Here is a 13,693-nt window from a genome sequence, read left to right as displayed (position 1 = left end):
AAGATCCTACCTATGTAAATGTAAAGTAAGGAAGGGCTCTAGTCCTTTTCAACCAGTTTCAAACCAACACCATAACAATTATGTCTTTCTCAATAAATGAGATAAAAGTTAAAAGTGATGCAAATTTTTCAAAGTAAAATTATAGGCGAAAATAGTGTCTATCACGAAGGCATATCCAGTTCATCTAGGGTCTCAAGATACAGCATCACCGATTATGGAGGAACTTTTACATTTTCATCATCACACAATAGTGATTTTTAAAATAAGTTCTCTAGTCCTCTCTATTATCTCACTAATATTGACAACTAAACTCACTCATATATGGACAATAGATGCACAGGTAGAGAAAATCTGAACAATTTACCAGCCATTATTGTAATCTTAGCTGCTCTGTCATCATTGTGAATCCTTTACAAGATACGTGAAATCAATAACTCTTCCCAAACCATACAAACTATGGGTCAGTAATGATACCGACGCTACAAATACACAGATTATGAAGATTTAAATGTTGCCTCCTCTGTAATCCCCACATCAGAGCTAAAACCAGGAGAATAATGACTAACAGAAGTCAACAACCCAGCAGTATAGAGATAGTCACTGAATATTAGTTTCATCTGAAAATGTTGTACACCCCTGAGCTGTTCCTTCTCAGGCCTAAAAAGAGCTGCTATCCCAGGACGCCTAAATTAAAGAACCCTAATACCAACAGGACCAGGCCGATGTTGTGGGCAATGGTCAGTAGAGGTCATTTTCCTGAGTTCAAAGACAGGACAGAGGGATATGGCTCAGATATGGGGTGAATCTGGAGCCCATGGGGATGCACTCTCCCAGCTCCAGGATAGGAATGGGGTCTCTGGGGTCCCAGGCCACCCACCGCGCCCTCCCGAGCAGCATCTTGGCAACATCCCCTGTCAGTGATGAGGCAGCCCTAGCACTTGTCATGCCCCAATGCTGTGTCCTATGTGGGTCCCATGCTCTTGGGACCACACCCCACACTCCGCAGGTCCATGCTGCAGGGTCCTTCCTGCCTCAGGAGTAGAGACCACACAGCAAGCAGCTCCCTCCCCAACCAGCAGGAGGAGGGGAGGAGAGCAGGGGCACCAGGGGAATCTCGCTCAGACAACAACACCCCAGGGGCGCCAGCGGGGCCCGTGATGATGCAGATGAGACACAGGCCAAGAGGTGGAACCAGAGGACCCAAAAGGCAGCTGGTCAGGTCCTGGCTCACCTGCACGCCGGACACCTTTGTCCCTCATACACCCCCTTCCTCATACACCCTCTCCTTAAATGCAGGTTCTTCACATGCAAACAGGCAGAGCTTCAGACTGACAGTCAGCTCTTCCAAAGTGACCGTCAGCAAACACTGCAGTATTCCACTCCAGTGGGTGCCCTGGGGTCGACCACTCAGGGACTGAAGTGGATATCGGTGCCAGGGGCAGTGGGAGGGAACGGGGAGTGAGACTTTCATGGTTGTGGAATTTTGGTTTTGCAAGATGAAAAGCTCTAGGGATGGTGGTGATGGCTCCACGAGAAAGTGAATAGATCTGATGCCTCAGAAACGTGCACTTAAGATGGTGACGATGGTAAAGGGAATGTGACGTGTTTTATTTCACTTAAAATAAATTCCTAAAATAATGTCTTATTAATTGAGATTCCATTTCAACTCCCCTTCATCACAAATGTCAGAGGCCCAGACACAGTCCCCTACCTTAGGGGCCATCGCGGTACCCTCACATGGCACAAGGGAGACCATTCTTAGGGCGGGCTAGTCTGTGCTCACCTGACCTCTGTCCAGGGGGACCCAGGCACTGGAGACCCCCGTAGATTAGACATATGATATGATATGATGTTAATATGGTACCACCAAGCGTTGTCACTCACCAAACACAGAGCAGCAACCCGCTCAAACATGCCTGACCTCATATGAACGTGACACGATTAAGAGAAGAAAAGGAAGCACTGGTTAATCAGGGCACCACCCTTAATGCAGAGGTTGGAAATCTCAAAGGGGACAGGACACACTGCAGGCAAAGAGCACATATGGGGTCTCCCCGTACATGTGATCCTGACCCATGCAGATGTGGTGAGACCCACACAGACCCGCACCCTATACCTGGGGTCACATATCCACACTCACCAGGGTGACCCACCTCCCCAGACCCTGCACCTAAAGTCATATGTTCTTTCTCAACAGGTGACCCCTCCTACACAGACCCTGAAACTAAAGTCACACGTGCTCTCTCAACAGGTGACCCCTCCTACCCAGACCCCTCCACCTGAGTCACATGTCCACAGTCCCAGAGTGAATCGCCCTACCCAGACTCCCCCACCTGGGGTCACAGGTGCACAGTCTCCAGGGTGATTCCACCTCCCCAGACCCTGCACCTGGGGTCACCTGGTTCTGCTGTTGGCTCCCCTAATGTGGAAACAAGCTGTGTTCCTGGGACCTCCTGGGATGGGAAAAAGTGACAGGTGGGTCTCCTCTCCCCACGCTTGTCCCAGAGAAGTCCTCCTCTTTTCCCTTTGGTTCTGTTGATTTTACCTGTGTTTAAAGCTTTCATGCTAGGGGTGAACACACTGCTTGGTTCAGGCAGGCTCAGTCCCTTCTTGTCTCACTTACTTGTTGAGAAAACTCACAGGAGAGCAGGGCTGAAAGCCGAGGGGCAGCTCTGGACGCTGCTGAGTAGGGACTGTAGACTGGAAGGAGAGCTCAGCAGCAGCCTCAGCTGTTACCCATCGGCCTTTTGCCCGATCTGCGTGCCCTGCAATCAATTCACCAGCTAAACCTGCCTCCCTACGCATTATGCACGTGCTGGTGAATTGGAATTATTGCCAGGTAGCCCTCCTAAGGATTCTCCACGAGCCCCAGGGAAGGTGAACATTGCAGGGATATAGACTAAGGCCCCGACCATAGCACTGACCCTTGGGAGGACCAGGTAACCGCACTCAGAAGAGAGGCTGTTATGTACACAAGCCCACCTCAGCTCCAGACCCCAGATATCTAAGCACTGACCTTCAGATCCATGCACAGAGCTTCCCAGTGCTGAGGGCAGGCCGGGTCTCTACCCAGGTCCCCATAGTCCTAGCGTACACAGAAAATGGTCAGGTCTAAATCTTCTTCTTATTGACAACACATGGTCAGCTCTAAACATAATCAGTAGACAGGACAGGCAGAGGTCTAAATCTACCGTGTAGACAGAACTTGATCATGTTTAAACTAGCTTAGGGCTGATCTCATACGAGGTACAGATCACACACATGCGTCTCTCATCTTTGGACACCTACATCAGGAAACTGAACAAAATCGTTGTCATTAAACATTTCAACAGGCAAAACAGAAATGTTACCGATATCTCTGGCCACCTGATGGTCAGGATCCACAGGGGAGCCACGAACTTCTTAGAGCACAACCCAGTCTGCTGCCAGGACAGACAAGAAGGGGCCTGATTCCAGCCTCCCAGGCTTCCAGAAGGAGGCGGCCGCACTGGAAGCCCAGGCAGGACAGTCTTGCATGGTCCGGGCCGGGAGATCCGGTCTGTCCATTCCGCTGGCCGATTCCGGGCGGGGTGCTCAGGACCGCTGACAGCCCTGCACTCAGGTCCTGCTTCCCTCCAGCGTGTGCGTGTGCGTTTGCGTGTAGAGGGGGCGGTGGCTGACGGCTCCCATGGCTCCCGTCCCAGGCACGGCGCTGTCTTCGAGGGGAGGCACGGGGAGAGGTAGGGTCACAGAAGCCTTTGGAGAGGAGAACCCACTGCGGAACTCCTTGCACACTGGCTCGCCCCACCCGGGGACCCGCCTGCCCATCGTGGGACGCATGCCACCCCCCAGCCCCCACCCCCGAGGGCAGGGCGCCTGCTCTTTCAACAGCACAAGGTCTCCCATGAAGGAGACCCAATGGGGCTGTCACGTCCCCACTCCTGATACTGAGTTTGGGGAGAATGAACCCCCTTGACTGGGCGATGGGACCTTGTGAGGAAAGAGGTGGTGGCCCAACCAAGTTGGGGCCTGGCTGAGAGATAGGAGCACAGGAGCCAAGTGCAGGGCCTGGAGGCGAGGCCAGGAGGAGGGGCACCCCCAGCCTTGACCGGGCTCTCCAACTGTGACATTGTAGCTTTAGGGGACTTGGGGCAGGTGACTGAATGTGATGGGGGTCTAAACTGGACCCTGAATGGGGCTTAAAGAAGGTGTGAAGGATGTTACTGACACAGCGGCAGTCATTGGAAGACACACTCTGTGTCAGGACATCCTGCTCCATCCATTTAAATCCCTGAGATCTGTGACCTTTACGTGGCTACACAGGATTGTTAGAGCAGGTGCGTGCGGACATATCTGGGCACGATTCAGTCTGCAACCAACTTCCAAGTGGTTCCAGAAAACACACAGTGTGCGCACAGGCAGGCACAGCACAAATATACTCACACACTGGCGTGTGAACACACACGCACGCATGTGCCCGTGCACACACGGACGTGAGCAAGTGCTCATATCTATGCACAGCACATGTATGCAAACAGGCACAAGCACACGCAGAGCGCACACACAGGGGACAAAGTGAGTTCGTAAAGCATTAACTCCTGAACACGAGTGAGGATGACATGTATTCTTCCCTTTTTCTTAGCTTTGATGACTTTCACAATAAAAAGTTTAAGAAAAAAGTTAATGGCAAATGACTTTTGATTCACAGGACTTTCTGACGTTATTCCACAAATATTAGGACATGAGAAATGAACGTAGATATTACATGTGTCCACTAACGGACGAACGGAGAAGCAAAACATGGTCCATCAATACAAGGGGATGTTATTCAGCCTAAAGAGGAAGGCAGTTCTGACGCAGGCTGCAGCAGGGATGACCCTTGAGGGCGTCATGCTCAGTGATGTAAGCGAGACACAGAAAAACAAACAGTGCTTGACCCACTCATACAAGAGCCCTAGAGCAGTCGGAAACATAGAGACAGAAAGTAGGATGGTGGGTGCCAGGGGCTGAGGGAGGGAGAATGGGGGCTGAGTGTTTAATGGGGACTGTTCTCAGTTTTGCAAGATGAAAAAGTTCTGGCAGAGGATGGCGGTCAGGTTTGCACAACAGTGCGAGTTACTTCTTGACCCTGAAATGTGCACTTAAACATGGCTAAGACAGTAAATTTTATGTTATGTGTATTTGACCACAATTTTCAAAACTTTTAAAAAAAGAACAGGAAATAGTCCATGAATGCGACAAGATGCAGAACTTCACTAACAACCGAGGGGTTAAAACCATGAGAAAACGACTGTGCACACACCTACCGGAACGGCAGACATGAAGACACGGTATGAAATCTCAGCAGGACGTGGAGCAACGGAAAGCCTGGTGCGCAGCGGGCGGTGCAAACACCTCTGAAACAATCGGGTCTCAGAGAGCGCACTCCGTGCACACAGACCCACAGTGCTCCTCCCAGCTGAACACAAACCCCCCAGCCCTACACCAGGACACACAGACATGGACTCCACAGCCACAGGAGCCAAACCTGAAAGCACCTGGAGGCCATCACAGGTGGATGCAGAAATGAACCATGCACACTCCTAGGTAGGAATATTCCACAGCAATGGAGTACATTGTGTTTAAAGGGAGTAAAACTATAAAATTATTTTTTAAAAAACTATATTCACAAGATGAAAGAATCTCATGGACACAATGCTGAGCCATCAAGAGCAATAAAGCAGCAAGCACGGTCCACCCACTTATGGACTTTGGAACTAGGCAAAGCTGGGCTGCCTTGTTTAGGGATGCGTGCTTGGGCGTAAGCTATGAGGACAAGTCACTGACACAACATCGGGAGAGCAGCTACCTCGTGGCGGGGAGGAGGCTGGGACGAGGGAAGGGCCCTCCTGGGTGTCCACTCATCAGGTTCTGTTTCTTGATGTTTATGATTATTCTTTACTTGTATATAACCTAATCCTTAATATGTACTTACAGCTTATCATTTTGGTTTATTAAAAAAGGGGTCTCCCCAACAAAGTAGAAGGACATCTGCTTCTCCCAGGGAAGAAAAGGAATAGTTTCTACCAGTGAAATCTCGATACCACGGCTGCTTCAACCATGAAGGCTGACAGCAACTCCCGTGAGAGGGGCACCGGGGCCACGAACTCAGAAGGAGGCTCTGGGGCCTCAATCCTGGGTCACTGCCTCTGCGGAGCCCACGGCACCTGGTGAAAGTTCTCAGTCATTCTGTGCACGACACTTTTGCCTTGGGTGCTCTGGCACAGCTCGGCCGGCACCATCGCTGGGAGAGAAAGAAGAAGCGTGCAGAAGAGGGAAGCGGATTTCCAGCTGACCCACCTCCTTCTACGGAGACGATGCCACACTCTCTAAGAGAGGACAGCAAGGCCATGGAACGCAGCCTCTCTGCCTGAGGCCTGACCACACTAGCGCCCCACGCTTCTGATGCCACAGGGAGAATTTTGCAAGGTGCCCTCAGACCACCTGGTTGGACACACGGGGCTTTCAGACACGCAGGTCCTGTCCGACCCGGCACCTCTGGGGTCACACTCTGGAGGTGGGCCTGCAAGCCTCCAGGTTGTCGCTTTTGGTAGCAGCTTTATTGAGACTGAATTTCCTTACTACTCAGTTAGTTCACCCACTTTACGTAGTAAGCTCAGTGGTGCTTTGCGTATTCACAGGGCTGTGCACCCACCAGCACAATGCATTTGACAACAGTTCCATCATCTCCCCAGAACCCCACTCTTCAGAGGTCACCCCTCACCTCCCACAGCCCCGGCATCCCCGGTCCACGTTCTGTCTCTGTGGGCTTGCCTGTTCTGGATGTCTCATGTACGTGGAATCCACTAATTGTCTTTTTCTGTCTGGCCTCTCCCACTGAGCGTCATGTTTTCGAGGTTCATCCTCATCGTAGCCTCTGTCAGTGCTTCACTCCTTTTCCACGGCTGAGTCACCCTTAGTCTCTCTGCTTTTAAGTCTGTAATTAATTGTGTCGCCCTGCCGGCACCGCACAGGGCTGACGAGGATTTCACCTTCCGTCATTCTTGAACTTTGAACCAACACCAAGGGATCCTGTGCAGAGGCTGAAAGCCCAGCCCCACACGGTGCACAGTCGCCGTGTGTGACCAGAGCCCAGAAGGAAGGGTGAGATGGGCCCGCCTGTTCACGGGACCAGCGTCCTACGGTCTCATGGGAAACCAACTCACTCGTCAGCGTCTCGTGAGAGCTGCTCCCCACCGTGCCAAGCGGGCAAGACAGACTGGTCAGGGACCACGGTGCTGCCTTCAGTTCAGGCCCACTCCTACTAACTGTCTAGTTGGAAAGTGCTGAGGCTCCAGGGGAGGGTCCTTCCTGCTTCTTCCAGCTTCTTGGGGCCCCAGGCATCCCTGGGCTTCTGGCTGCATCCCTCCCATCTCCGCCTTCATCTTCATGGGGCTTCCCCTCTGTGTCTGTGTCTCCACTCATCATATAAGGACGCAGTTACACAGGATTGGGACCACCCTAAGGCCCCTGTCTCACCTAGTTACATGACCAGGCCCTACTTCCAAATGAGGTCCTGGCCTGAGCCCCTGGGGTCAGGGCATGGACATCTCTTTCCGTAGGGGGTACACAATCCCCCTTCAGTCTGAGGTAACAGTAATGCTGCCCGGGAAACAAGCCAGCCCCTTACCTAAGCCAGCCCCTCGAAGAGGTCTGAGCCCGCCTGGTCTCTCGGGAACTGACTGGGCAGGAGAGTGTAGCTCAGGACCCGAGTGTGAAGGACACCAGGAAGCACCCGTGTGAGGCTCCCCTTCGCAGCGGCAGCGCTGGACCAGCTGCTGAGGTCCAGCAGGGCCACCCCGAGCTCCTTAGAGGACTCGACCCACGTGGACTGGGGGCGACAGGCAGCAGTGGGTGGGCCTGTGATGAAGTGTATGTGACGGGCCTGCAGTGAGCAGGTGAGCACGTCTGTGTGTGTGACATCAGGCACACGTGATGGGTCAGCAGTGAGCACACGTGTCTGAGATCAGGTGCGGCACACACCCACGTGATCAGGGTCGCGTGGCGTCTTAGCGGGCAGGGCACCACAGGGCTGCAGGGCTGCCACGGGCTCGAGCCACCGACCCTGCCTGGTGTGGAGCATCCCTCCCCCACCACGTGCCCCAGCAGCTCCCACGTCCGCAACCGCGCAGTGGCTGCACCTGCGCAGAGTTCTTCCCCTGGGCAAGTACTTCTTGAAGACGGTCACCTCCGTGGTGACGGCGACCTTCCTCTTCTGCTGCTTCAGTGGTGGCGCCCCTGCCAGTGCATGCTTTCACCAAGGCATCCGGGCCGCAGAGGGCTGGTCCCTGCACCTCAGACCAAAGAGAAGGACTTGAGGGGCTGCGCTTTCTCCCACCAGGAGCCCCATATCCAGGGGGGCCAGCGGGGGCATGTCAGACACACGGGTCCGGACATTCTGGTTCATCTTCCCCCAACACGGTGGGCGAAAGGACAGCCACGTGGGACCTCAGACCCCGTAGGACAAGGCATGTGTCGAGGACCAGTGAGTGTCCGTTGTTGCAGCACATCCATCCTTATCGGGCCGGCCCCCCCTCCCCCGAAGGCTGGGTCTATTAACACAGGGGACCCTGCACGGGAATTTTCTGTCTGCTGGCTCACTGAAGCTGGGTGTTTGGGGGACATGGGGCAGTCTGCAGTTTTGGTGAAGACATTGTTCTCTCCGGGGAAATGAGGTGGACACTCAGTCCCCTGTCTATGGATGGTCTAGTCCTTTGGGTGTCATGTCTCTTCTTGGGGGTCACTGGGGCTTTATCCTCACTCCGTAGGGTACAGGAGGGAGGGGTAGACATGCCCCGGGGCTCACTGTGCCTGGGCTCCTGGGGAGGACCTCTCTGGCCCACATGTTCACAGGCCTCTGTCACCCCTGCTCGACAGCCCCCTGCAGAGACTCGGCAAGAGGACCTGCCCTGTGAAACGGGGTGCCTGGGTCGGGGAGCTGGTTGGTCCCTTCTCAGATGGCCACACTCAGGTCTCAGGGTGGGTGCGGTGGCCCGTGACCACTCGCCAAGTCACCACGCTGCTGCACTCCTTTCTGGGGCCTGAGATGCCCCAGGGGTGGCACTCCCAGCCCCGTCTCCGTCTCTGCCATGACATCGCCTTCTTCCCTGTGTGTCTGGGTCCAAATGTCCCCCATGAGGACGCCCGCACACGGGTCAGTGACCTTGGCTCACCCCGGGCAGCTCTGTGGTCGCCCATCTGCACACAAGGTCCCATTCTGAGGTCCCGGGGAGGCCGTCTTCCGGGGTCTCTTGAGGTAACAATCCTCGTGGTCGACACAGCTCGTGGGGGCGTGTGGGTCCCCCAGGCCGGAATCCAGGAGCCTCACGGAGGAAGCCGTGTCCTGACTCAGGGAGGATGGAGGGACCGGCAGAGGGGGGAGGGAGGCCGAGTGGTGGTCAACCCTGCCTTCCGGGGAGTGGGGAGTCTCTAGAGGGCCGGGCCGGAGCTGGTGGGGGGACACGGTGGTCAGAGGCGAGTGGCCTGGGCTGCGACGGGTGGCGTCACTCAGGGGCAGGGGCACGGGGACCTCATGGATGCCCTCTGTCTGCTCCTACGAAGGTGGCCAGCCGCGGGCTCCCAGCCAGGTTGGGCCAAACGTGGAGCAGTTTGAAGACACACGCCAGGGCCGCCTTCGAGAAGTGCCTTGCGCCTGGGGACACGGAGCCTCCAGCCTGCCGGGCAGTGTGTGGGCTGCTGGCACGTGGGGCTGCATCAGGGCCCTGAGGAGCTCGAGATGCCTGCTCCAGGCCTCACCTGGTCCAGGACGGAGGGCGGCTGCCCAGGGCCTCCTGCTTCGGGCACCACCCCTGGGCTGGGCGGGGCCAGCGGGACCCCTGACCTGTCACTGCAGCCAAGCTGAGGCTGCTGAGCGCCCAGGGCCGGAGCACGGCCTGTGGGTGGGATGTGTGTGAGGAGGTTGCAGGACAGTGGTGGGGCGCCCGCATCAACAGAGGTGGGTCATCCACTGGACATACGACAGGAGCGAACGGGACAGCAAGGCAGCCCGATGCCCAGCTCGGGTGGGGAGGCGGCTGCGTGTCCTCCATCTTCAGCACCCAGACGTGTGCGTAGAGATGCTCGTCCAGGTACCAAGGGGCTCTTTCCTCCGATGCCTCGTGTCTCATCATCTGGCAGGTGTGGGGGTCCTGGGGCGACCGTGACAACATGCCACAAGCTGGGGGGGTCACAACAGCAGAGATTTCTCTCTCGCAGCTCTGGATGCTGGAAATACACAATGAAGGTGTGGTTGGTTCCTTCTGGAACTTCAGGGAATATGCCCTGGCCTCTCCCGGCTTCTCTGGTCTCCAGAAGTCCTTGGGCCCATGGATTTGGGGCTGCATCACCCCCACCTGTGCCTCCATCGTCACGTGGCTTCTCCTCTGTGTCTGTGTCCGGATTTCCCTTTTCTTATAAGGACACCACCTGCTGGATTTAGGGCTCTCCCTAATCCAGCATGACCTCATCTTAACCACATCTGCAGAGACCCTGTTTTAGAAATAAGGCCTGATTCTGGGGTCAGAACGGATGTAAATCGGGGGAGGAGGGACACTACTGAACCCACAGTAGTGAGTGAGGTGTTAGCGGATGGAGGGAACGAGAAGCGCCCACCCAACTGACAGGGCATCGTCAGACTGAAAACCGAGGCAGGCAGCTCCGGGTAATTAACGGATCCGTTTATTATCGGGTAGTTTACTCACAGGGTGGGATTGGGATGTGGTGAACAGCGACCGGCAGTGTGTGCTGCCGCGCTCTGCACGGCCAAGGGGCCCCCGGGACAAGTTATGGTTAACTTGTGGGCGGGGTGTGCTCGGAAACAGGACACGCATTCCTAAGTCAAGGTTCATGAGTGGGTAACTGGCCTCATGGGCGCCGGGGACACATCAGTGAAGGTCTTCCTTGTTTGGGGACTAACAAAGCACAGAGGCCACCTGGTCCGGATAATTACTAAACAGCCTCTATTAACTACGAAAGGCTGAGGACAGAGAAGTGATTGCCCACACAGTACAGTCCTGGGTAAAGTCAGCGGAAGGACGAGCCCAGGACGGCGTCAGTTATGCTGACAGCCTTACATGGGGGGGAGGCAGGCCTGGGGAAGGTGCGGGCTTGAGTCCCGCAGGTGCCCCAGAGAAAGGGATGTGGGCCGGCAGTGGGGTGGGCCTTGCACCTCGAGTGGAACAGGGGCGTGGCCCTCAGAAGTAACCTGACACTTGTTCCTAGGGACCCCTTTGTGCAGGGTGGACACACCTGTGTCCAGGGTCATGTCCCGCTGCATGGGGCCCGACCTCTGAGTGACTTCTGCAGGCCGTCCTGAGTGGGAGTATATTGTGTCAGGAGCCTCAGGTAGGACATCCTCCGGGTTTGGGGAGGACCCCCAGGAGGCCTTGGAGGTCAATTTTGGTGGGGGAGGGGGGAGGGTTCAACTCTGCTGCCGTAAGGGTGGCGTCCACACATCGAGGGGCCGGTGTTATCGGTTTACCTGAGGAAACACACCTTCAGGTCCCCCTTGCGTTACGGGAAAATCCTGTCTGTAACATGCGGGTGTTCAGGTAGCTGGAAGTGCTCCGGCCTTACTCTGTGGCTGGGCCCGTGCTCCTGCAGCTCCTGAAGACTGACTGCAGCGCCGTTGGCTTCACCTGGCAGGTCCCAGGCTTGGGGCGAGGGAGATCGGGCAACGGCCTTGGTGTCCAGGGCTGCAGTCAGGCAGTGCCTGGCCACCGGCCCCATGGGGCTGTTCACAGTGCAATGACAAATCCAAACGGATTCTGTCCTGTGCTGTTGGGAACAAGCCCTGGGTCTGCCTCTGGACTGTCACTGTGAGGGGTTGTTCATGCCCTCATTTACACTCCACGGCCCCCACGAGGTCACCTGGGGTCCCAGGAATCACCTGGGAAAGCAGACAGCTTCTCTTGGCAGAAATGGAAATTCCCTGAGGTGTCAAGTTGTTGATGTGATGATTTTTTTTTAGTTGTGATTAAAATATATGTAACATAAAATTCACCATTTACCATTAACTTGAACGACTCAGTGGTATTGATCACATTCCATCTGGTTGTAAAACATTCTCACCCCCCAAAAGGAGACCCCTCCCCCTCCCCTAGCCCTCGGCACCACTAACGCCCTCCTGTCTCTGTGGCTCTACCTCTAATGGACATTTCATATAAATGGAATCATGGTTTGTGGTTGTTCTTGGCTGAATGTTTGTGTCCCTCCAAAATTCACATGTAGAAATCCTTACCCCCAAGGTGATGGTATTAGGAGGTGGTGCTTTTGGGAAGTGATTAGGTCATGAGGGTGGAGCCCCTATTATGGGATTAGTGTCCTTATAAAAGAGACGTCAGAGAGCTCCCTCACATCTTCTCCATGTGAGGACACAGGGAGAAGATGTCACGTACAACCAAGAAGAGAGCCTCACCAGAACCTGACTGTAGTGGCACCCTGATCTCTGACTTCTGTCCTCCAGAACTGTAGGAAATACATTTCTGTTGAATACCCCAGCCTGGTAGTTTCTTATGGCAGCCCAAGCAGACTAAGACAGTGTCCTTCTGTGTCTGGCTTCTCTCACTGAGCATTGTGTACTTGAGGATCGTCAACATTGTAACGGGTGTCAGCGCTTCACTCCTTTTCATGGCTGAGTACTATTCTATTGTGTGGATGGAGCACATTGTGTGTATCTCTTCTCTGTGTACCTGTTCATGGTCATTTGGGTGGTTTCCACATGTTGGCTGTTGTGAGTCATGCTGCTATGAACATGCATGTACAAGTGTTTGTGTGGACGTGTGGTTTCCTTTCTCCTGGGTTTGTACATATGAGTGGGATTGCTGGGCCTTGTAGTGACTCCATGTTTGACATTTTGAGGAACTGCCAGACTGTCTTCCAAAGTGGTGGCACCATTTCACATTCCCACTAGCGCTGTTTGAATGTTCCAATTTCTTCCCTTTTTATTGTCTGTCTTTTGGATTCTAGCACCTTAGTGGGAATGAAATGCTATGTCATGGGTGTTCTGTCAGCCCATCAGACCCTCACCCCTTTTATATCAAGTACTTTGTAATGCTCCCCTCGCTTTCTGAAATCAGATGCAGAGATAAGATAATCTCGCTACACATATAATTTAAGTATAATTATGTATATGTGTGTATGCATCTCTAGTTACAATAGAGAGAATTAAAGAGAAATACATTTTATTGAAATAACACATAACTTAATAGGTGAATGCTTGGCTTCAACTACACTAAGTAATCAGATGTTTGCTTAAATTTTTCTTCAATTTAGATTTAAGAAAAGGCAGGTAACATTCAACTCGATTCAAACTTTATACTTAATGTTTTTAAATGAGGGCAAATAAGCATTGTTGTATAGAATTCGAATTACTTTGGTGACAGCAATCCTGGTGCATTTACTGACAATTCAGAAACTCTGAGCCACTTTACCAGATTTGATTTCCCAAAATGTCAGAGAATTCTTGGTAAAGTTCTGAATAACTGCGAGAACAAGCTTTCCTAGAATCACATGGTTGTTCTATTCCTGCAAAATTCAGTATACCTTAAAGCCATATAGAAATAACTTGTGTGTAAAGCAGAAGAGAGTCAGATTCTCAGCTCAGAAAATCACAGGCAGGTCCTTCCCAGGAAAGGCGGGCAGGCACAGGACAGTGCCTAAAACAACCGTCAAATAC

This window comes from Phocoena phocoena, chromosome 20 (assembly GCF_963924675.1).
Source record: "Phocoena phocoena chromosome 20, mPhoPho1.1, whole genome shotgun sequence".
Taxonomy (NCBI): Eukaryota; Metazoa; Chordata; class Mammalia; order Artiodactyla; family Phocoenidae; genus Phocoena; species Phocoena phocoena.
The sequence above is the reverse complement of the archived record's forward strand: the minus strand, read 5'-3'. Positions refer to the sequence as shown.